Source organism: Bubalus kerabau, chromosome 1, assembly GCF_029407905.1.
Source record: "Bubalus kerabau isolate K-KA32 ecotype Philippines breed swamp buffalo chromosome 1, PCC_UOA_SB_1v2, whole genome shotgun sequence".
Taxonomy (NCBI): Eukaryota; Metazoa; Chordata; class Mammalia; order Artiodactyla; family Bovidae; genus Bubalus; species Bubalus kerabau.
Genome location: NC_073624.1, coordinates 80,171,713 through 80,195,894, shown reverse-complemented (window position 1 = coordinate 80,195,894; position 24,182 = coordinate 80,171,713). Strand labels below are relative to the sequence as shown.

Genomic DNA, 24,182 nt, shown 5'->3' with positions numbered 1-24,182 from the left:
TTTTTAAAGACAAGATTTTACTTCTTTGGGCCAATGAGTATATTTAGTACCACCTTTTATGTTTAATAAATGCATGTTTAGTGATTGAGATTTTAATAATAATTTTTACTGAAAAATTTGTCTGAAAAGAAGGCAATGTATAAATGTTAAGAAAAGGTGTTCACTAAGAATTATATTTTTCATATTCACCTTCAGTTATGGAAATAATGTTTAATTTCCAGATTAATTGCATAGGCTGATCTATTTTCTCTAGTTCCATATAAGACAGTAAACAAACTATAGACATTCTCCCTAATCTTTTCCTCTTCTCTTCATCCTTCTTCTCCCATCCCTAAATTTTGATGTTTTGGATTCAGTTAACTGTTTTTAAACATCAAAAGATCTAGGAAGATCTAAGGCAACTGCAGACTGAACCACAGTGTCTAAAGATTTGGGGAGTTTTGAAGTCTCTATCTTCACCAATCTTATAAGAATCTCAAACTCATAATATAATGATGTCAAAACCCATCAAATGTATTCACCTTTGACATCAAAAATTGAAATGATTAAAGCGTCATTCTCACATTCCCTGTATATAATGAAACGTTATACTTAATGTGTTTTTCTTAGGTTAATAAGAAGTCTATAAATTCTAACTTCTTTTATTTATAACTTGATTTTCTTGGAAAATTATTTTGAAATATCAGTAGGAAAGCTTTTGCATACCAACTGCCTTTTAAACATGATTTTCACATATAATTTGTTTTTTATATCATTGTAGGATTTGGAAGGATTATAGGATTTGGTTCACATATATTTATGCTCATTTAATAAACCAATGATAAATAATCTATAAAGAAAACATAAATATTTTTATTAAGCATATATAATTCTTATTGCATTGTCTAGACTAGTGAGATAGGCCCATAAGCATTCTTAGAAAATTACTAAAACACCCTTTCTTTTGCTAAAAGAAATAATCAGTATTATCTATTCAATGCCACCTTACCTATGCCTTTAATATTCTTTGAGAGAAAACAAAAGAACTAAAAATGTAGAATTTTTATTTCAGAGTAACAGAACAGAGATTTTTAAGATTTCACTCATATTTTTATATTGCTCATTTTATTAAACAGTTTTATTTCATTTTATTTTTTCCATAAAGGAAATCATAACTCATTTCAGAAAACTCTTAAATACCATAAAATTTTCCCAGTGGAAAATCAGCTTTATGTTAGTCTTCAGTACAGTTCAGTTCAGTCGGTCAATCGTGTCCTACTTTTTGTGACCCATGGACTGCAGCATGCCAGGCTTCCCTGTCCACCAACTCCCAGAGCTTGCTCAAACTCATCTTCATCGAGCTGGTGATGCCATCCAACCATCTCATCTTCTGTCATCCCCTTTTCCTCCTGCCTTCAGTCTTTCCCAGCATTGGGGTCTTTTCCAGTGAGTCAGTTCTTTGCATCAGGTGGCCAAAGTACTGCAGTTTCAGCTTCAGCATCAATCCTTCCAATGAATATTCAGGCCTGATTTCCATTAGGATTGACTGGTTTGATTTCCTTGCAGTCCAAGGGACTCTCAAGAGTCTTCTCCAACACCACAGTTCAAAAGCATCAATTCATTGGTGCTCAGCTTTCTTTATAATCCAGCTCTCACATCCATACATGACTACTGGAACAACCATAGCTTTGACTAGATGGAAACATGCAAAATATTAGCCTTGAAAGATAAATAAATAATAAAAAATATTAGTCTTGAAACATGCAAAAAGTTGTTATTATATTGACTGGGGTATGTCGTAAATAGAATGTAGTATAAGATGTGGTCCTTATTCAACTAATTCAGTAAGTTCTACTACACAAGACCAACAGAAGCAAATTCCTGCTATGGAGTGAAGATTCCTGGAGTAATGATTGGCAGAATATGCCAATTGTAGGGAGTATTTGCCCACAATTGAGTCATAATGATTTTACATAATCAGAAAGGATAAAATGCTCTTTAGATTTTTCTAAGCTTCTGCTGAGGCTGAAGTAGCACAAATGAAGCAAAACCTTGGAAACCTTTTCAGACAACATGGATCAGTATAACTGCATGTTTTGTTTCATCTATAGATATTTTGTAATTTAGGCAAGTTTATCATAAGTGTTAATATTATACCTTATTGAAAAAGATATAATTCATTCACTTTTTAAGTATGTGTAACTAACCTTATATTCAAAGTCTCCCTTAGGCTTTATTGGGCAACCTTACCAGATACATTCACATTAAGGAAAGGGCTGAAACAATAATGGCTTATTGTTAAAATTGTGGAAAATGTTTTGATTTTCTAAATAAGTTTAGCTACGCAAATGTTAGTACTAAATGGGTAATGAAGTGTAGAGTTTGAGTATAGCAAATAAATTGGCTACCAAAAGAACCAAAGAAGAAACTATAAGAATTGTAGAGTGGTGGCCTATTACATGAAGGAATTAAATTAGATACTTGAGATAAAGAGAACAGAGGAAAGGGATGAGAGGATTCTGAGGAGATTAATCAGAAATAGGACAGTACAACAGTACAAGTGAATGCATTTAGCTTGCTAGCAGAAGGATATTTTGGATTACTCATCAAAACATCAGGTAACATGTTCTCTCACCTGAGCAGTTACTCCAACCCAGGTGGATACTGGATTAGATAAAACACACAAACAAATATTTTGTAGTCACCCACCCTCTTACTTGAGAAAATACTGGCTTTTATTAAAAACTCTGTGTGTGTGTATCTGTGCTCAGTCATGTATGACTCTTTGTAACCCTATGGAGTATAGCACACAAGGCTCCTCTGTCCATGGAATTTTCCAGGCAAGAATACTGGAGCGAGTTGCCATTTCCTACTTCAGGGGATCTTCCTGACAGGAATCAAACCCATGTCTCTTGTGACTTCTGCATTGGCAGGTGGATTCTTTTCCACTGTGCCACCTGGGAAGCTTTAAAAACTCTAGCTATGGTGCACTGAGATGACCCAGAGGGATGGTACGGGGAGGGTGGTGGGAGGGAGGTTCAGGATGGGGAGCACGTGTACACCTGTGGCGGATTCATGTTGATGTATGGCAAAACCAATACAATATTGTAAAGTAATTAACCTCCAATTAAAATAAATAAATTTAAATTTTAAAAAAATAAATAAAAATAAAAGCTCTAGCTATGAGAAAGGTATTTGTCTAGAGAAAGGGGAACATGTGAATTAAAGAACCAGGTACACTGGCTAAGCATTCTGTCCTGGGTCTTGGAAGTTCAAGTGCTTTGAAAAAAGATACAACTTCTATTCAAATGGCATGCCACCTCTTTACCTCAACTTCAAATGAAAAGCAATCTAAACTATTCATAGTTTTTGTTTGAAGGAGCATGGTTTGGTGGTTGAGGACAAAAGTGAAGCTGTATTGCTCATAGTGTCTAAGTAAGGCTTCATAGCAGCTGGTGCCCTCGATGGATGTGTTCAGATTCCACACTCTTTCCTGCTATCTCCTGATCAGTGCCACCTTTTTTCCATGTATTTGACTATTTTGAACAAATCTAATGGATAGATGGTAGGGAGAGATGGGAAGATTGGAAGATATGGCATTTCAGTGCAGAAGGGAATGGCTTTGGAAGAAAAGATAGAGCCAGGTTGGGTACTGGAGTTGATGCAAAGTCAGGGAATTATTTCCCCTGACAACTTCTAAAGATTTCTTGTTTTATCACATGATATATAAAAACAGTGGAATAAATGAAAGCCTGGTAGAAATGATGAAGTTCATATTGGACAAATAGTATAGTATATATTTAACATGCAGATCTTACATCTATTTCTCATAGTCCATTTTGCTTTCTCCCATCTTTCATCTCCCTTGTGAACAGCTCTAGCCAGACTTAGCTGTCTAGGGCAAAGATAATATTGCAGGATGGTCATTAAAGATGTTTTCATGGTCTATTTCTCACAGCTGGAGATAGAGAATTTGTAAACTCTCCTGTAGCTATTACCTTTGGCAATTTTGTTCAAGAGTTAGGCAATTTTTTGTGTGTGGTTAGGTATAGACTTAAGAATAGTAGCACAGGACACCTCCTGAGGCAGATAATCTACCTGCAATTAATACAAATGGCTCATTGTGAACTTTAAAAGTCTTGTGTCCCATATATTATTTATCTTAACATGATTCAAATGATTTAGTGTTTTAGATTAGAGTTTTGTTCTCCAAATAGTATCTCATTTATATTCTAAGTTATTAAAAATATTCCCTTGTTTTCTTCCCTATAAATGGCCTAGTTTAAATTATTTTTGGCTAAGGTATTGAGAAGAATGTCGCTTCTTAGTTGCAGTTGTGTGATAATATACCCTCAGAGATGACCTTTTTAAAAATGATGTTAAATATGAAATCTGGAATTTTAGTATGACCAGTGCCAAGGGACTGCCAAATTGCCAAGGAACACACTGGATATAGCAAACACCGTCTTCCAACAACACAAGAGAAGACTCTACACATGGACATCACCAGAGGCTCAATGCTGAAATCAGATCGACTATATTCTTTGCAGTTGAAGATGGAGAAGCTCTGTACAGTCAACAAAAACAAGACCAGGAGCTGACTGTGGCTCAGATCATGAACTCCTTATGGCAAAATTCACATTTAAATTGAATTCAGTAGGGAAAATCACTAGGCCAATCAGTATGACCTAAATCAAATCCCTTATGATTATACAATGGAAATAAACAGATTCAATGGATTAGATCTGATAGAGTGCCTGAAGAACTATGGAGGGAGGTTCAGGGCCTTGTACAGGAGGTGGTGGTCAAAACCATCCACAAGAAAAAGAAATACAAAAAGGCAAAATGCCTGTCTCAGGTGACCTTACAAATGGCTGAGAAAAGAAGTTAAAGGCAAAGGAGAAAAGGAAAGATATACCCATCTGAATGCAGTTTGAAAGAATAGTAAGGAGAGATAAGAAAGCCTTCCTAAGTAAACAATGCAAAGAAATAGAGGAAAACAATAGAACGGGGAAGACTAGAGATCTCTTCAAGAAAATTAGAGATACTGAGGAAACATTTCGTGAAAAGATGGACACAATAAAGGACAGAAATGGTATGGACCTAACAGAAGCAGAAGATATTAAGAAGAGGTGGCAAGAATACACAGAAGAACTATACAAAAAAGATCTTCATGACCCAGATAATCATGATGGTGTGATCACTCACCTAGACCCAGACATCCTGGAGTGTGAAGTCAAGTGGACCTTAGGAAGCATTACCATGAACAAAGGTAGTAGAGGTGATGGAATTCCAACGAACTTATTTCAAATCCAAAAAGATGGTGCTGTTAAAGTGTGCTGCACTCAATATGCCAGCAAATCTGGAAAACTTAGCAGTGGCCATAGGACTGGAAAAGCTCAGTATTCATTCCAGTCCCAAAGAAGGGCAATGCCAAATAATGTTCAAACTAGCGCACAATTGCACTCATTTCACACACTAGCAAAGTAATGCTCAAAATTCACCAAGCCAGGCTTCAAAAGCACATGAACGAAGAACTTCCAGATGTTTAAGCTGGATTTAGAAAAGGCAGAGGAACAACAGAATCAAATTGCCAATGTCGGTTGGATCATAGAAAAAGCAAGTGAATTCCAGAAAGACACATGTTGCTTCATCGACTACTCGAAATTCTTTGACTGTGTGGATGACAACAAACTGTGGAAAATTCTTAAAGAGATGGTCATACTGGACCACCTTACCTGCCTCCTGAGAAACCTGTATGCAAGTCAAGAAGCAACAGTTAGAACTGGACATGGAACAATGCACTGGTTCCAAATTGGGAAAGGAGTATGTCTAGGCTGTATATTGTCACCCTGCTTATTTAACTTATATGCAGAGTACATCATGTGAAATGCCAGGCTTTATGAAGCACAAGCTGAAATCAGGGTTGCTGGGAGAAATACCAGTAACCTCAGATATGCAGATGACACCACCCTTATTGCAGAAAGTGAAGAGGAGCCAAAGAGCCTCTTGATGAAAGTGAAAGAAGAGAATGAAAAAGCTGGCTTACAACTCAACATTCAAAAATTGAAGCTCATATTATCTCATCCCATCACTCACTTCATGTCAAATAGATGGGGAAACAATGAAAACGGTGACAGACTTTGTTTTCTTGAGTTCCAAAATCACTGCAGTTGCTGACTGCAGCCACAAAATTAAAAGATGCCTGGTCCTTGGAATAAAAGCTAAGACCAACCTAGGCAGCATATTAAAAAGCAGAGACATCAGTTTGTTGATGAAGGTCCATATAGAGTTGGACCATAAAGAAGACTGAGCACTGAAAAATTGATGCTTTTGACCTGCAGTTTTGGAGAAAACTCTTGAGAGTCCCTTGTACAGCAAACAGCTCAAACCAGTGAATCCTGATTATTTATTAGAAGGACTAATGCTGAAGCTGAAACTCCAGTACTTTGGCCACCAATGTGAAGAGCTGACACATTAGAAAAGACCCTGATGCTGGGAAAGATTGAAGGCAGGAGGAGAAGAGGTTAACAGAGGACGAGATTGTTGGATGGCATCATTGACTCAATGGACATGAGTTTTGAGCAAGCTCTGAGAGATGGCGAAGGACAGGGAAGCCTGGCATGCTGCAGTCCATGGGGTGGCTAAGAGTAGGACATGACTGAGTGACTGAACAATGCTGCCGCTGCTAAGTCACTTCAATCGTGTCCGACTCTGTGTGACCCCATAGACGGCAGCCCACCAGGCTCCCCCGTCCCTGGGATTCTCCAGGCAAGAACACTGGAGTGGGTTGCCATTTCCTTCTCCTATGCACTGAACAATGCTAGAGCTTTAAATTATTTATTATTAATCAAGACTTTGAAAATTGTTATGTTGACTACAAAGGAAAAATGGTTTCTTGGACATAGCTTGATAACCTATTAAATAATCAGAATTTGAATATAAACTTATCTTTTCACTTTCTGTGCTTTAGTTACTGCTGTCACTTTTAAAAGTAGATTTTTCTCATTTTTATGAGAATAAAATTAATTTTTAGCATTTTATAGGAAATTTTATGTGGAATTTTAAAAAATTGATGTTGAAGAATTCCTAGTATCTCATAATTTTCATAATTTTCAACAGTGTTTCCTGTTGGATTCATGTTTGAGCAAACACATTTTTTACATTTCTTGTATTCCATTCTACACTTTAATCTTTTCTGTGAACTCCTGAAGTGAGTCTTGTGCTGCTTAATTTATCTGCAGCATTTACTGTGTCTTCCTATGACTCATCAACTTTACGTCATCCCTTTATTATGTACCATTAAACCCACTCAGCAGTGTGTTTTCTCATGCTGTGAGATTATAGCCAGTTTTCTTCAGAGAAATCTGTCAGAGAACCTCTATCTTTAGAGATCTCATTCATGGTACTGCAAAACCTTCCAAAATACTAGAATCAGCACCAGTTTAATAATGATTGCCATTGTCTTCTCTGGAAGGAAAGCACCTGTTTGTTCCTGTTACTCACATCCAGACTTGACTGATTTCAAATAAAAGAATCAAGTAAAAGGTAGGGACAAGTTGTGGTTAGAAAGAAGATTCTTACTCTGGGGAAGACGGGAAATTCCAGGGGTTATGGAATCAAGAGCTCTTTTGGCTACAGGGAAAGTTTATGTTCTTTGTAGGTTGACTATAGCAGCTTGTGACCTGGCAATGAGTAGAAAATAAAGGAGGGATCCAAGAGGGATTCACGAGTGTCCTAAGAGGTGTGAAGAGTACAGAGATAGGAACTTGAAGGCAGGTGATAATTGGAAGAGTAGCTTTTAGTTGTCTGATTGATATTGGAATCTCAGTTCTAACATAGAGTTCAAGGGTAGAGCCCATTATATGCTTAAGTTCAACAGGAGAAATCTGGGAAGAGGAATAAATCAGAAAGAGAGCTTGGAAGTAAGGCAGAAGATTCAAATAAAAGAATAGGGCTTGAGGGAGACCTCAGAACCTTAAAGCATTGGCTTAGAGATCTGTCTCAAATGTAGCCTTGCCCTGAATGCTATGCTCAGGCCGTAAGTGTATGTAAAGATCAAGAATCAACATAAGGAAGAAGAGGAGTACAAAGAAGGATAGAAGAATGGTTAGTCTTAAAGGTGAGCCACATACAAATTTACAAAAAAGCAGTGCATGTCTTAATTGTGCAACTTTTGCATGTGAAAATATAGTCAACTTGGGATGAAATTTTGACTTTCAAAGTCTTCTTGACTTTATTAAGTTCTCTAAAAATTAGATTGATACAGTTACTCTGTCTGGTTTATTTTGTTAGAAAGAATATGAGTCTGGGAATCAGATGATGTTTAAAGTCCCAACTCTGCTACTAACTTGCTATGTAATATTACAAAATTGATACATCTGTGTTTTGTTTATATATATATATATATATATATATATATATATACACACACACACACATATATATATATGTCACATTTTTAATATGAAGAATTTAGTCTCAGAGAAGGCAATGGCATCCCCACTCCAGTACTCTTGCCTGGAAAATCCCTTGGACGGAGGAGCCTGGAAGGCTGCAGTCCATGGGGTCGCTGAGGGTCAAACACGACTGAGCGACTTCACTTTCACTTTTCACTTTCATGCATTTGAGAAGGAAATGGCAACCCACTCCAAGTGTTCTTGCCTAGAGAATCCCAGGGACGGGACATATGTCACATTTTTAATATGAAGAATTTAGTCTATAGATAAGTAAATAGCCACCATAGTGAAGTTGATAATACATAAACTTTGGGGGCAATCAGACCTGTGTTTCATAGATATATAATTCGAGCAAATTACTTAAAATTCCTGAGCTCCAGTTTCCTCATCTGAAACATATGAATAATACACTTTCAAAAGGATTGTTGTAAGAAGTAGCAATACTTAATATAATACATTTGTCATGGAGAGCACTGGAATTTAATAAACACTTAATAGTGATTATTATTAATGTTTTTGTCATTATTAAATATAGTCAATATCTTTTAAGAAAAGTCTCTTAAATTGACTCACTCAATAATCTTCCTTCCATGTTCCCTCATGGAGTTTGCCATTTAGTCATTAAAAAATAATGACAAATAAGTATAATTACATATTGATATAAATTATGAAACAAAGAAGGGCATGGCAGCCCATTCCAGTATTCTTGCCTGGAGAATTCCATGAACAGAGGGACCTTATGGGCTTTCAGTCCATGGGATCAGAAAGACTTAAACATGACTGAAAGCCTATAGCATGCACTTAAGCTATGAAAATTAGGGTACAGACTAAAAAATAGGCTGTTTTTAATAATTTGAATTTTATCATAGATGCAGTTGAAAAATTCATGATTTTTATTCAAAGATGTTCATTCACTTCTTTGTGGGAAAAGATTGTGGGTGATTAAAAGAATTATCAGTAATTTAATTATTGATGAAATAATCTAGTTTGGAGGAGACATGTACTCCAGACTAAGAAGATAAGGAGAAATGAACAGATTAAAAACATACTTTGAAGGCTGATTTTTTTTTTTTTTTTTTGGTCATGCAAGTTGTTTTTAATAATGGGCTTTGTTTCTGAAAAAATGATGGAAATAATATCATGTATGAAAAGTTAAATATTGAAGAATTATCCATTCCAAAGAACATTTTTTGCAACTTTTTTATTGTGGTGAAAAACTATTTTTCTAATTGTGAAACATAAGAATGGCTTAACACTTGTCCACAAAAGTAATTTGTGACTGTATTCTGACCAGGCCAGATATTCTGTATTCTGACCAGGCCAGATATTCTGTATTCTGACCTGGTCAGACTGTATTCTGACCAGGTCAAATAAGCATTATTTGAGTTCTCCATTGATTACTCTTTATATCATCATAGCCTTGATTGTTGATAAGTTGATAGTCTTGGTTGAAGAGGAAGATTTCAAGGATGACTTTCAGATTTCTTATACAAGTAACTGAGTGGATGGATGTACCATATTCTTACAAAGAAAGGATCATCCATTTCCAGGTTGAGTGGATGGGTATACCATATTCTGACAAAAAGAAAATCGTTCATTTCCAGGTTTATCACAGATTAGTAAGCTTTAGGAGTGATAGGTCATTTTAGTCTTCTGTTGTAGATGCTTGTGTTCACCTAGAGTGTAATCATCTACAAAACTTTGCTTCTGTTTATATTTGCCTAACCTTACTGGGTTGGACTGATAACCTGGTAGAAAATCCTAATGGAATGAAAGAAACGATAAGACATGATCTGTATTATTTTGAAAGTGTGTGTTAGTCTCTCAGTCATGTCGCACTCTTTGCAACCCCATGGACTGTAACCAGCCAGGCTCCTCCATCCATGGGATTTTCCAGGCATGAATACTGGAGTGGGTTGCCATATCCTTCTCCATTATTTTGAAAGATGGGTTCTAAATTATATAGTACCTTCCTTTACTGAATAAACATTCTTAGTTTCACTTAATTTTAATATTGGGTGAGTTTCTAAAGGGTAACTGCAATGCCAATGTTTAAATACCACATTGGTGTAAAATCTTCCAAAGAAATCAGTTTCTTCTGTGAAATTCATTGCTCCTTTCTTCCTACTTCCCTTTTGTATATGGTCTTAATTTGCTGATTCTGAAGTTGAAAAATGCAGGCTTGGAATATTAGTTCTACAATTAAGCAAGGTAACTGGTGCCTTGCCCATAAGCATCTTGGTCTAAATTCTAACATACTGATGAAATCAATGTTTGGACCAAACATTTGGGGATTACCTTAGCTCCTATGCTTAGACTCAATAGGTTCTTTATCATGAAAGCAAGTGAGATGGAGTGGTGAATTGTTTTATTTTAAATAATATCAGGGCCTAACTTGATTGAGTTCTTAGTTCAGTAAAGTTTAGTTCAGTCACTCAGTCCTGTCCAACTCTTTGCAACCCCATGGGCTGCAGCACACCAGGCCTCCCTGTCCATCACCAAGTACTGGACTTCACTCAAACTCAAGTCCATTGAGTTGGTGATGCCATCCAACCATCTCATCCTCTCTCATCCCCTTCTCCTCCCACCTTCAATCTTTCCCAGCAACAGGGTCTTTTCAAATGAGTCAGCTCTTTGCATCAGGTGGCCAAAGTCTTGGAGTTTCAGCTTCAATATCAATCCTTCCAATGAGTATTCAGTACTGATTTCCTTTAGGATGGACTGGTTGGATCTCCTTGCAGTCCAAGGGAATCTCAAGAGTCTTCCCCAACACCACAGCTCAAAAGCATGAATTCTTTGGTGCTCAGCTTTCTTTATAGTCTGACTCTCACATCCATACATGACTACTGGAAAAAACCATAGCCTTGACTAGACGGACCTTTGTTGGCAAAGTAACATCTCTGCTTTTTAATATGCTGTCTAGGTTGGTCATAATTTTTCTTCCAAGGAGTAAGCATCTTTTAATTTCATGGCTGCAGTCACCATCTGAAGTGATTTTGGAGCCCCCCAAAATAAAGTCATCCACTGTTTCCACTGTTTGCCATCTATTTGCATGAAGTGATGGGACCAGATGCCGTGATCTTAGTTTTCTGAATTTTGAGCTTTAAGCCAACTTTTTCACTCTCCTCTTTCACTTTCATGAAGAAGCTCTTTAGTTCTTCTTCACTTTCTGCCATTAGGGTGGTGTCATCTGCATATCTGAGTTATACATATTTCTCCTGGAAATGTTGATTCCAGCTTGTGCTTCATCCAGCCCAGTATTTCTCATGATGTACTCTGTATATGAGTTAAATAAGCATGGTGACAATATACAGCCTTGATGTACTCCTTTTCCTATTTGGAACCAGTCTGTTGTTCCATGTACAGTTCTAACTGTTGCTTCCTGACCTGCATACAGATTTCTCAAGAGGCAGGTCAGGTGGTCTGGTATTCCCATCTCTTTCAGAATTTCCCACAGTAGATTGTGATACACACAGTCAAAGGCTTTGGCATAGTCAATAAAGCAGACATAGGTGATTTTCTGGAATCCCCTTGCTTGTCTATGATCCATCAGATATTGGCAATTTGATCTCTGGTTCCTCTGCCTTCTCTAAATCCAGCTTGAACATCTGGAAGCTCATGGTTCACATATTGTTGAAGCCTGGCTTGGAGAATTTTGAGCATTACCTTACTAGGGTTTTCTTATTTAGTCATTAGTTATTCTGCCAGCTTATACACATAGTAATTTCTCTCATAGCACCATTATGAGGTTCATCAGAGGATGCACTGCAACAAGGACTCTGGTGAAACTAATATACAAATAAAGTTTGAATATGCCCATCTGATATACCCATCTGAATGCAGAGTTACAAAAAATATCTAGGAGATATAAGAAAGCATTCCTAAGTAAACAAAACAAAGAAATACAGGAAAACAATAGAATGGAAAAGACTAGAGATCTCTTCAAGAAAATTATAGATACCAAGGAGACATTTCATACAAAGATGGGCACAATATAGGACAGAAACAGTATGGACCTAACAGAAGCAGAAGATATTAAGAAGAGGTGGCAAGAATACACAGAAGAACTATAAAAAAATGATCTTAATGACCCAGATAATGACAGTGGTGTGATCACTCACCTAGAGTCAGACATCCTGAAATGTGAAGTCAGGTGGGCCTTAGGAAGCATCACTATGAACAAAACTAGTGGAGGTGATGGAATTGAAGCTGAGCTATTTCAAGTCCTAAAAGTTGATGCTGTTTAAGTGCTGCACTCAATATACCAGCAAATTTGTAACACACAGCAGTGTCCACAGGACTGGAAAATATCCGTTTTCATTTCAGTCCCAAAGAACAGCAATGCCAGAAAATGTTCAAACTACCACACAGTTGCACTCATTTAACACTCTACCAAAGTAATGCTCAAAGTCTCCAAGTGTGGCTTCAACAGCATGTGAACAAAGAACTTCCAGATGTTCTAGCTGGATTTAGAAAAAGAGAGGAATCAGAGATCATATTGCCCACATAATTTGGATCATGGAAAAAACTAGAGAATTCCAGGAAAATATCTACTTCTGCTTCATTGAATATGCTAAAGCCTTGAATTGTAAGCCTTGTTATGTAATGTTCTATCAGGCTGCAACAAGAGCTGTACACATGTTATTGCATTTAATCTTTCCTCAGCCTATCAAAATAGAAATTATTGATTATATTTTATAGATGAGAAAAGTGAGGCTTAGGAAAGTTAAATGTATTGCCCAAACTCAAGGAAGGATGGAAACAAGAGCAGAACTGTGCTTTATTTAATAATTTAGTTGCATATTAAAAAATTTGTTTTCATTGGCGGATAATTACTTTATAATATTGTGATGGTTTTTGCCACATATCGACATTAATTGGTTATAGGCATACATGTGTCATGTCCCTGCCCAACTGTCTTTGTCAAAGATAAGTTGTCCATAGGTGCGTAGGTTTGTCTCTGGGCTTTCTATGTTGGTCTATTGATCTATATATTTACTTCTGTCCCAGTACCATACTGGTACTTGATCATGTCTAGCTTTTTAGTATAGTCTTATATTAAGAAGGTTGATTCCTACAGCTCAATGTTTCTTTCTCAGGGGATTGCTTTGTCTATTCAGGATCGTTTGTGTTTCCATACAAATTGTGAAATTTTTTGTTCTAGTTCTGTGAAAAACACCATAGGTAGTTTGATATGGATTGTACTGAATCTGTAGGTTGCTTTCGGTAGTATAGTCATTTTCACAATATTGATTCTTCCAATCCAAGGACATGGTATTTTTATCCATCTGTTCATGTCATCTTTAATTTCTTTCATCAGTGTCTTATAGATTTTTGCATACAGGTCTTTGGTCTCTTTGTTGTTGTTTGTTATTCAGTTGCTAAGTTGTGTCCAACTCTTCGAGACCCCATGAACTGAAGCATGCCAGGCTTCCCTGTCCTTTACTATCTCCATGAGTTTGCTCAAACTCATGTCCATTGAGTCAGTGATGCCATCCAATCATCTCATCCTCTGTTACCCCCTTCTTCTCTCGCCCTTAATCTTTGCCAGCATCAGGGTCCTCTCCAATGAGTTGGCTCTATGCATCAGGTGGCCAAAGTTTTGGAGCTTCATCTTCAGCATCAGTCCTTCCAACAAATATTCAAGGTTAATTTCCTTTAGGATTGGTTTCTTTAGGTAGGTTTGAAAGTGAAAGTGAAGTCGCATAGTTGTGTCCAATTCTTTGCAACCCCGGGGACTGTAGCCTACCAGGCTCCTCTGTCCATGAGATTCTCCAGGCAAGAACACTGGAGTAGGTTGCCATTTCCTTCTCTAGGGGATCTTCCTGACCCAGGAATCAAACTCTGGTCTCCTACATTGGAGGCAGACGCTTTAACCTCTGAGCCACCAAGGAACCCTTAGGTAGGTTTATTGCTAGGTATTTTATTATTTTAGTTGTATTGGTGAATGGGATTGTTCCCTTAATTTCTGTTTCTGATTTGTCTTTGTTAGTGTATAGGACAGAGAAGGCAATGGCACCCCACTCCAGTACTCTTGCCTGGAAATCCCATGGATGGAGGAACCTGGTAGGCTGCAGTCCATGGGGTCACTAAGAGTCGGACACGACTGAGCGACTTCACTTTCACTTTTCACCTTCATGCATTGGAGAAGGAAATGGCAACCCACTCCAGTGTTCTTGCCTGGAGAATCCCAGGGACGGTGGAGCCTGATGGGCTGCCCTCTGTGGAGTCGCACAGAGTCGGACACGACTGAAGCGACTTAGCAGCAGCAGCAGCAGCAGCAGTGTATAGGAATGCTAGGGATTTCTGTGTATTAATTTTATATCCTTCAGCTCTACTATACTGTTTGATTAGCTCTAGTATTTTTCTTGTGACATTATTAAGCTTTTCTATGTATAGTATCATGTCATCGAAAATAGTAAGAGTTTTACTTCTTTTCTAATCTGGATTCCTTTTATTTCTTTTTATTCTCTGATTGCTATGACTAGAACTTCCAAAAGTGTGTTGAATAATAGTGGTAAGATTGGGTATCCTTGTCTTGCTCCCGATCTTAGAGGAAATGCTTTCAGTTTTTCACCATTTTAGAATAATGTTTCAGGAGGGTTGTTGTGTATGACCCTTACTATTTTGAGGTATGCTTCTTCTGTGCCTATTTTCTAAAAAGTTTCTATCATAAGTGGGTATTGGACTTTGTTGAAAGCTTTCTCTGCATCTATCAGGATGGGATCTATGGTTTTTATCCTTCAGTTTGTTAATATGGGGTATCACATTGATTGATTTGCATATATTGAAGAATCTTTACATCCCTGAGATAAAGCCCCACTTGATCATCATGGAGGGTACCTTTAATGTGTTTTTGGATTCTCTTTGCTAGAATTTTGTTCAAAATTTTTCCATCTATGTTCATCATTTAATTGGCTCTTTTGTATGTGTGTGTGGCATCCATGTCTAGTTTTTTATCAGGGTGATGGTGACCTCGTGGAATGGGTTTGTGAGTTTTCTTTCCTCTTCAGTTTTCTGGAAGACTTTGAGAAAGATAGGTGTTATCTCTTCTCTAAACTTTTGGTAGAATTTGCCTGTGAATCCATCTGGCCCTGGGCATTTGTTTGTTGGAAAATTTTGATTACTTTTCCATGCTCACGATTGGTCTGATTGTATTTTCTGTTTCTTCCTGATTCAGTTTTGGAAGGTTATACATTTCTAAGAATTCTATCATTTCTACCAGGTTGTCCATTTTGTTGGCATATATTTGCTCATAGTAGTCTCTCATGATTCTTTGCATTTCTGTGCTGTCAGTTATAACTTCTCCTTTTTCATTTCTAATTTTATTGATTTGTGTCTTCTCCCTTTTTTTCTTGTTGAGTCTGTCAATTTTGTTTATCTTCTCAAAGTGTCAGGTTTTAATTCATTTTTGCTATTTTCCCCTTCATTTCTTTTTTCACATATTATTAATTTTCTCAGATCAATTGTAATTTCTCCCCTCCAACTAATTTTGAGGCTTTATTTTGTTCTTTTCCTGTTTTTTCCTTTTTTCAACTTTTTTCTAGTTGCTTTAGGGTGTTTATTTGATTTTTCTCTTGTTTCTTGAGGTAGGCTTGTATTGCTTTAAACTTCTCTCTTAGCTCTACTTTTACTTCATCCCTTTGGTTTTGATTTGTCATGTTCTCCTTCTCATTGCTTCTAGATATCTTCTGATTTCCTATTTAATTTCTTCAGTGACCTCTTGATTATTCAGAAGCATAATGTTTAGCCTCCATGAGTTTGTGTTTTTCTTAGTTTTAGTTTTTGTTTTTCCTGGTAGTTGATGTCTAATCTTATAGTGCTGTGGTCAGAAAAGATACTTGAAATTATTTAATTTTTTAAACTTTTGTCAAGGCTTGATTTGTGACCCAAGATGTCATATGTCCTGGAGAATGTTCCATGTGCACTTGAGAAAAAAGTGAATTGGATGAAATACGTTGTAGGTATCAGTTAGTTCCTGATGGTCCAATATATAATTTAATGTTTGTGTTTCCTTATTAATTTTGTCTTGATGATATGTCCATTGGTGTGAGTGGTATATTAAAGTCCTCCAGTATTATTGTATTAATGTTGATTTCCCCTCTAGTAGTTATTAGCATTTGCCTTATGTATTGAGGTGCTTTTATGTTGGGTGCATATATATTTATAATTGTTATATCTTCTTGGGTAGCTCCCTTGATCATTATGTAGTATCCTTCCTTGTCTCTTATATTAGTCTTTATTTTAAAGTCTATGTTATCTTATGAGTATTGCTTCTCTTGTTTTCGTTTGATTCACATTTGCATAGAATGTCTTTTTCTAGACTCTCGCTTTCAGTTTTTATGTGTCCCTACGTGTGATGTGGGTCTCTTGTAGACAGCATATATAGACATCTTGTTTTTTTAATACATTCAGCCAATCTGTGTCTTTTGCTTGGAGCATTTAGTCCATTTTCATTTAAGGTAATTATTGATATGTATATTCCAATTACCATTTACTTTATTGTTTTGGGTTTCATTTTGTAGGACTTGCTCTCGTTTTTTCTATCTAGAGAAGTTCCTTTTGCATTTGTTGTAAAGTGGTTGGTGGTGCTGAATTGTCTTAAGTTTTGCTTATCTGTAAAATTTTTTATTTCTCCTTCAAATCTTAATGATATCCTTGCTGGCTAGAGTATTCTTGATTGTAAATTTTTTCCTTTCACTTTAAGTATATCCTGACACTCCCTTCTGACTTGCAGTTTCTGTTGAAAGATCAGCTATTAGTCTTATGAGGATCCCCTGTACGTTATTTGTTGCTTTTCCCTTGCTGTTTTTAATGCTTGTTGTTTGTGTTTAAATTTCATTAATTTGATAAATATGTGTCTTGGCATGTTTCCTCTTGTGTTTATCTTTATGGGCCTCTGGGCCTTTCTGATTTGAGGGCTTATTTTTCTTTTTCATGTTAGAGAAGTTTTCTACTATAATCTCCTAAAGTATTTTCTCATACCTTACTATTTTCCTTCTTCTAGGACCACTGTAATTATAATGTTGCTGTGCTTAATATTAACTTCCCTGGTGACTCAGATGGTAAAGTGTCTGCCTACAATGTAGGAGGCCTGGGTTCGATCCCTGGGTTGGGAAGATCCCCTGGGGAAGGAAATGGCAGCCCACTCCAGTACCCTTGCCTGGAAAATCTCATGGACAGAGGAGCCTGGTAGGCTACAGTCCATGGGGTCACAAAGAGTCAGACAATATTGTCACAGATGTCTTTAAAAGTGTCATCATTTCTTTTCATTCTATTTTCTTTATTCTTCACTGTTTCAGTTATTTCCACCATTCTGTCTTCCACCTCAGTTACTCATTCTATTTATCTGTCTCTCCACTTATTTCTGAGATTGTGGATGATCTTTACTATTATTACTCTGAATTATTTTTAAGGTAGGTTTCTTATTTCCTCTTCATTTATTTAGGCTTATGCATTTCTACCATGTTCCTTCATCTGCTGCAAGTTTCTCTGTATTTTCATTTTGTTTAATTTACTGTGTCTGAGGTCTTCTTTTGCAGGCTGGAAGGTCATAGCTCCTCTTATTTGTGGAATCTGCTCCCTATGTGTGGGGTTGGGCCAGTGCCTTGTGAAGGTTTCCTGGCTGGGGGTACTTATGCCTGTGTTCTGGTGGATGGATCTGGATCTTGTCCCTCTGAAGGTCATTGTGTTGTACAGTAATGTGTTTTGGGGGTCTATGGGACTGGCATGGCTTTATGCAGACTTTCTGCTCATTGGTAACATTGTGTTGCTCCTTGGCTAAAGGTTTGGTGTAAGGCATCCGGTATTGGAGCTTTCTGGCCTTTTGGTGGGGCTTGGTGTTAGTTTTGATATCAATAACGATATAATGATCTTGGTTTGTATCCAAGGCAATCCATTCAGCATCACTATACTCTAAGTATGCCCCAACCACTAATGCTGAACATGGTGAGATTAACCAGTTATAGGAAGACCTACAAGACCTTCTAGAACTATCATCAAAAAAAAAAAAAAGAAAAGAAAAAGATGTACTTTTCATTATAGGAGATTGGAATGCAAAGGTAGGTAGTCAGGTGATACCAGAAGTAACAGGGAAGTTTGGCCTTGGAGTACAAAGTGATTTGTACTTGGATTTGCCATAGGAATACAAAATAAATTTCTAAATTTAGTGAATAAACTATGTTCAACTTATCAATAGCATTGATATTTTCAAAGATATCCATCAAAAGCCCTCTATTAACAATTCATATTTAAATAGGATACCTACAAACCTGACTGACCTGAAACTGGCTTGTAATAAGAAAAACTTACAAGTAATTTTTCTCAACCTATAGGTGATAAAATTAAATGGTACAAAGTCCATATATATTAGCCTTGACATTCTCCTTTCCCAGTTTTAAACTAGCCAGTTGTTCCATGTCCAGATCTAACTGACTCATACAGGTTTCCCAGGAGACAGGTATGGTGGTCTGGTATTCCCATTTCTTTAAGATTTTTCAGTTTTTTTGTGATCCACACAGTCAAAGTCTTTAACATAGTCAATGAAGCAGAAGTAGATGATTTTCTAGAACTCCCTTGTTTCTCTATGATACGACAAATGTTGGCAATTTGATCTCCAGTTCCTCTACCTCTTCTAAAGCCAGATTGTATATCTCAAAGTTCTCAGTTCATGTATTGCTAAAGCCTTGCTTGGAAAACTTTGAGCATGACCTTCCTAGCATATGAAATGAGTGTAATTGAATGACACTTTCAACATCTTTGGCATTGCCCTTCTTTGGAACTAGAATGAATACTGAGCTTTTCCAGTCCTGTGGCCACTGCTGAGTTTTCCAAATTGGCTGACATATTGAGGGCAGCACTTTAGCAGCATCACCTCTTAGGATTTTAAATAGCTCAGCTGGAATTCCATCACCTCAACTGCTGCTGCTGCTGCTGCTAAGTCACTTCAGTCGTGTCCGACTCTGTGCAACCCCATAGATGGCAGCCCACCAGGCTCCCCTGTCCCTGGAATTCTCCAGGCAAGAACACTGGAGTGGGTTGCCATTTCCTTCTCCAATGCATAAAAGTGAAAAGTGAAAGTGAAGTCACTTCAGCCATGTCTGACTCTGTGCAACCCCATTGACGGCAGTCTACCAGGCTCCTCTGCCCATGGGATTTTCCAAGCAAGAGTACTGGAGTGGGTCATCATCTCAACTAGCTTTGTTTAAAGTAATCTTCCTAAGGTATCAGTTGACTTCCACACTTCAGGACGCCTGGTTATTCAGGTCATTAAGATCTTTTCTGTATAGTTCTTCTGTGTATTCTTTTCACCTTTTCTTAATCTCTTCTGCTTCTGTTAAGTCTTGAGTTCTTTGCTGACAAAGTTCTGTATAGTCAAAGCTATGGTTCAGTAGTCATGTACAAATTTGAGAGTTGGATCATAAAGAAGGCTAAGCATTGAAGAATTGATGCTTTCAAATTTTTGTGCTAGTGAAGACTCTTGAGATTCCCTTGCACTGCAAGGAGATCACACCAGTCAATCCTAAAGGAAATCAACCCTGAATATTTATTGTAGTGACTGATGCTGAAGCTGAATTTCCAACTCTTTGGCCACCTGATATCAAGAGCCAACTCACTGGAAAAGACTCTGATGCTGGGAAAGATTGAAGGCAAAAGGAGAAGGAACCAGCAGAGGTTGAGATGTTTGGATAGCATCATCAACTCAATGGGCATGAATCTGAGGAAATTCTTGGAGATAGTGAAAGATAGGGAAGCCTGGTGGCTGCAGTCCATGGGGTTACAAAGAGTCAGACATGACTTAGTGACAGAACGGTGCTCTGATTGATGTGAGGTAATACCTCACTGTAATTTTGATTTGTATTTATCTAATAATTAATTAATAAGGAAATGGATCTTATAATTAGCGGATAAAGAAATGGAGAGGGAAATGGCAACCCCCTCCAGTGCTCTTGCCTGGAAAATCCCATGGACGGAGGGAGGAGCCTGGTAGGCTACAGTCCATTGGGGTTGCAAAGAGTCAGACACAACTGAGCGACTTCACTTTCACTTTGAATAATTAGTGATGTTAAGCATCTTTTCATGTTATTTTTTACTATCTCTATGTGTTGGAGAAATATCTATTTAGATCCTTTGCCCTATTTTGTTTAGGTTGTTTACTTATTTGATATTGAGTTGTTTGAGCTATTTGTGTATTTTGGAGATTAATGCCTTGTCAGTCACTTTGTGTGCATATATATTATTTTATTTTTTGATCCACCTCCTAGAATAATGAGAATAAAAATAAACAAATGGGACCTAATTAAATGTAAAAGCTTTTGAACCTCAAAGGAAACAGCAAACAAAATGAATATCTTTTTTATAAGCATATTCTCTTATAGAATCACAGTTCAATAATCAAAATCAGGAAACTTTGCAAGAAAATAATGAAGTTATATACTCCACATCCTATATTCAAATTACACCAGTTGTCCCAATTTTTATAGCTATCATTCTCTAGTCTAGAATTTTAGTCAAAAATTGTACATTGAGTTTAGCTGTCCTAATTTTTGTCACTTTTAACCTAGAATACTCAGCCTGATTTTCTTTTTTTACCTTGCCTTACTTTAAATAAGAACTTTAGCCTTACAAAAATTTTGAGAAAATACTGCAGAGAATTTTGCATATTCCTCACCCACTTTCCTTTAATATTCATATTTTGCATTGTGTGTGTATGTTCCTTGCTTAGTCACATCTGATTCTTTGCAACCCCATAGACTTGTTACAAACCAGGCTCCTGTGTCCCTGGAATTCTCCATGCAAGAATACTGAAGTGGGTAACCATTACCATCTCTAGGGGAATCTTCCCAACCTAGGAATCAAACCCAGGTCTCCTGCATTGCAGGCAATTTCTTTACCCTCTGAACCATGAGGGAACCCAATATTTTACATTACTGTGGTATGTTTGTCACAATATACCAATGTTGCTACACTTCCCTCATAGCTCAGTTGGTAAAGAATCTGCCTGCAATGCAGGAGACTGGGGTTCCATTCCTGGGTCAGGAGCATCCTCTGGAGAAGGAAATGGCAACCCACTCCAGTATTTTTGCCTGGAGAATCCCATGGACAAAGGAGCCTGGCAGTCTATAGTCCATGGGGTTGCAAGAGTCAGACGTGACTTAGTGACTAAACCAAGCTACAGACTTTATTAGAGTTTCACTTGTTTTTCCATGAATGTCATTTTTCTATATCAGAATTCACTTCAGGATTCCTTTTTCCATGTAGTCATCCTCTCTCCTACTATTCTCTGTTATGTGACAATTTCTTAGTCTTTCCATGATTTGGATATCTTTGGCAGTTTGAGGAGTACTAGTCAGATATTTTGTAGAATGTTTTTCAAATTAGGATTGTCTAATATTTTTAGTATGTCTAGATTGTGGTTATAAATTTGAAGGGCAAGATTACAGTGGTGTAATGCCCTTCTTATTACATCATATCAGTGTTACATGATGTCAACGTGGCTTATCACTGGTGATTGTTAGCACTGATCACTGACCAATGTGGTACTTATCAGGGTAGAATTGCTCAACATAATAGTATATCTGCCCTTTTGTTTGTATGGTCAGTTCTTAATGTATTTTTCATAGATGCATGCAATACTGAGATTATTGTATCTTCCTAATCGATTGAACCTTTTATTATTGTACAGTGATGATTTTCAGATATGTTTACCATTAATGTACATACACTGGTTTGCAGTATTTATTTTTGTTTCCTTTAGTGTAACTTTCCATTTTTTAATTTTTCTAGATTTTAAAATTTTAATGTCTGTTTTAAATAGCTATGTATGAATTTTATTCTTTATATAGAATGACAGTTTTTGTTTTTAATCTGTAGCATTTAGTTCAACAGCTTCCCTGGTGGCTCAGTGGTAAAGAATCCACCTGCAATGCAGGAGTTGTGAGTTTGATACCTGTCGGGATCATCTTGTCAGGAAGATCCCGTGAAGAAGGAAATGGCAAATCACTCAAGTATTCCTGCTGGGGAAGTCCCATCAACAGAGGAGGCTGGCGGGGTACAGTCCTATGAACAGAGGAGCCTGGCAGTCACAGAGTCAGACATGACTTAGCAGCTAAACAACAGCAACGACAGCATTTAGTGTATTAATGTGTATTTTTGTAACTGTTTCTCTGGATTTAATTTGATCACTTATTTAGTGCTTCTCATGTGCTCCACTGTTTTTTCTTTAGTGTCTTTGAAATTGCTTATATTTTTAAAACATCATTCCACAATCTTCCTTATCTTTTAGATATAAAGTCCTTAAGAATTGTAGTTTCCTAGGAATTTGTAAATATTTTATGTAACTTATCAAATTCTATTTACTTTAAAGCATCTTGTACTTTCTTCCTGAATAATAAAAGTGCATCAGGGGACTTTCACCTAAATTCTCAGTTTCCTGGTCAATGCTATCATCATTTTCATTTGTTATTTAAGTTTTTTAATATTACTACTATTGATTTATCAATAATATTAAGATTTTAAGTAAATATTTATTATATTTTTCACATTTACAACTTCCCTTATTATTTCTTCATTCGTCTCATGCTTGGTTATTCTCCTTCATCTTTCAGAAATTCCTGAACAAATGTGCTTGGCTATGTTTTTGTTGGTTTTTAGTTGCTAAGTCATGTCTCTTTTGTGACCCCATGGACTATAGCCCCCCAGATTCCTCTGTCCTTGGGATATCCTAGGCAAGAGTTCTAGAGTGGGTTGCCATTTCCTTCTCCAAGGGATCTTCCCAACCCAGGAACTGAACTTATATCTCCTGCATAGTGAGGCAGATTCTTTACCACTGAGCCACCACAGAAGCCCGTTCTTGACTATAAATTCACTCAATTCTATTTTGTTTAAAAATCCGAGGTGCATACTTGTTCTTAAAAGAGATATATACAGTCCTAGGGTAACAGTTATTTTCTTTTGAAACCATTCAAGAAATTTTTTTTCAATTGTCTTTTATCTTCCAATGCTCCTGCTCAGTAGTCAGCTCTAGTAGTCCTATTATTTTCTCCATATATTCTTGATTATTTTTATAGTTCTTTGCTAGTTCCTCATATTTCCATTCTTCTCTTTATGTTTTAGGTATAGTATACATACTTACAAGCTTCCCAGGTAGTGCTAGTGGTAAAGAACCTGCCTGCCAATGCAGGAGACATAAGAGACCCAGGTTCCATCCCTGGGTTGGGAAGGTCCCCTGGAGGAGGGCATGGCAACCCACTCCAGTATTCTTGCCTAGAGAATCCCATGGACAGAGGAGCCTGGCAGGCTACAGTCTGTAGGGTCACAGAGTCTGACAGGACTGAATGTCAAGTATATTATGCATAGTCTTTTTAGTGTTTAAGTCTGTGTTAGATTTTGTAGCCTGCTTTCTCTGGAGACTCTAAAATATGGTACATTTTTTCTTTAGAGTTTTGAGATATTTTTAAATGATCTCACATATATTTTTACACTTTAATGTGATAGTATTTTGAGATGTAGTTTGAATGCAAACCCTTTCCCTTCCACAAAGATTTTTCATTTACCAAGTAACTGTGATCACTTGAATTAAGCCAAATTCTCAGTTTGAAGTTTGCCACTACTCTAGTAGTGAAAATTAAGATGACAAGCCTAATTGAGGTCTGAATTATTACAAGACATTTTTTCTATTTCATTTATCACCACATTTTAAGGCATGGATTTATTTTGTAGATCCTGTCAAAGAGAATGTTTATG

General features: G+C 36.9%; 1 protein-coding gene across 1 annotated transcript in view; it reads left to right on the top strand.

Moving 5' to 3' along the window:
- The window catches only part of CPNE8 (copine 8), a 294,507-nt gene that overhangs the window by 98,560 nt on the left and 171,765 nt on the right, over nucleotides 1–24,182 (top strand). The gene's annotated exons all lie outside the window — the stretch shown is intronic.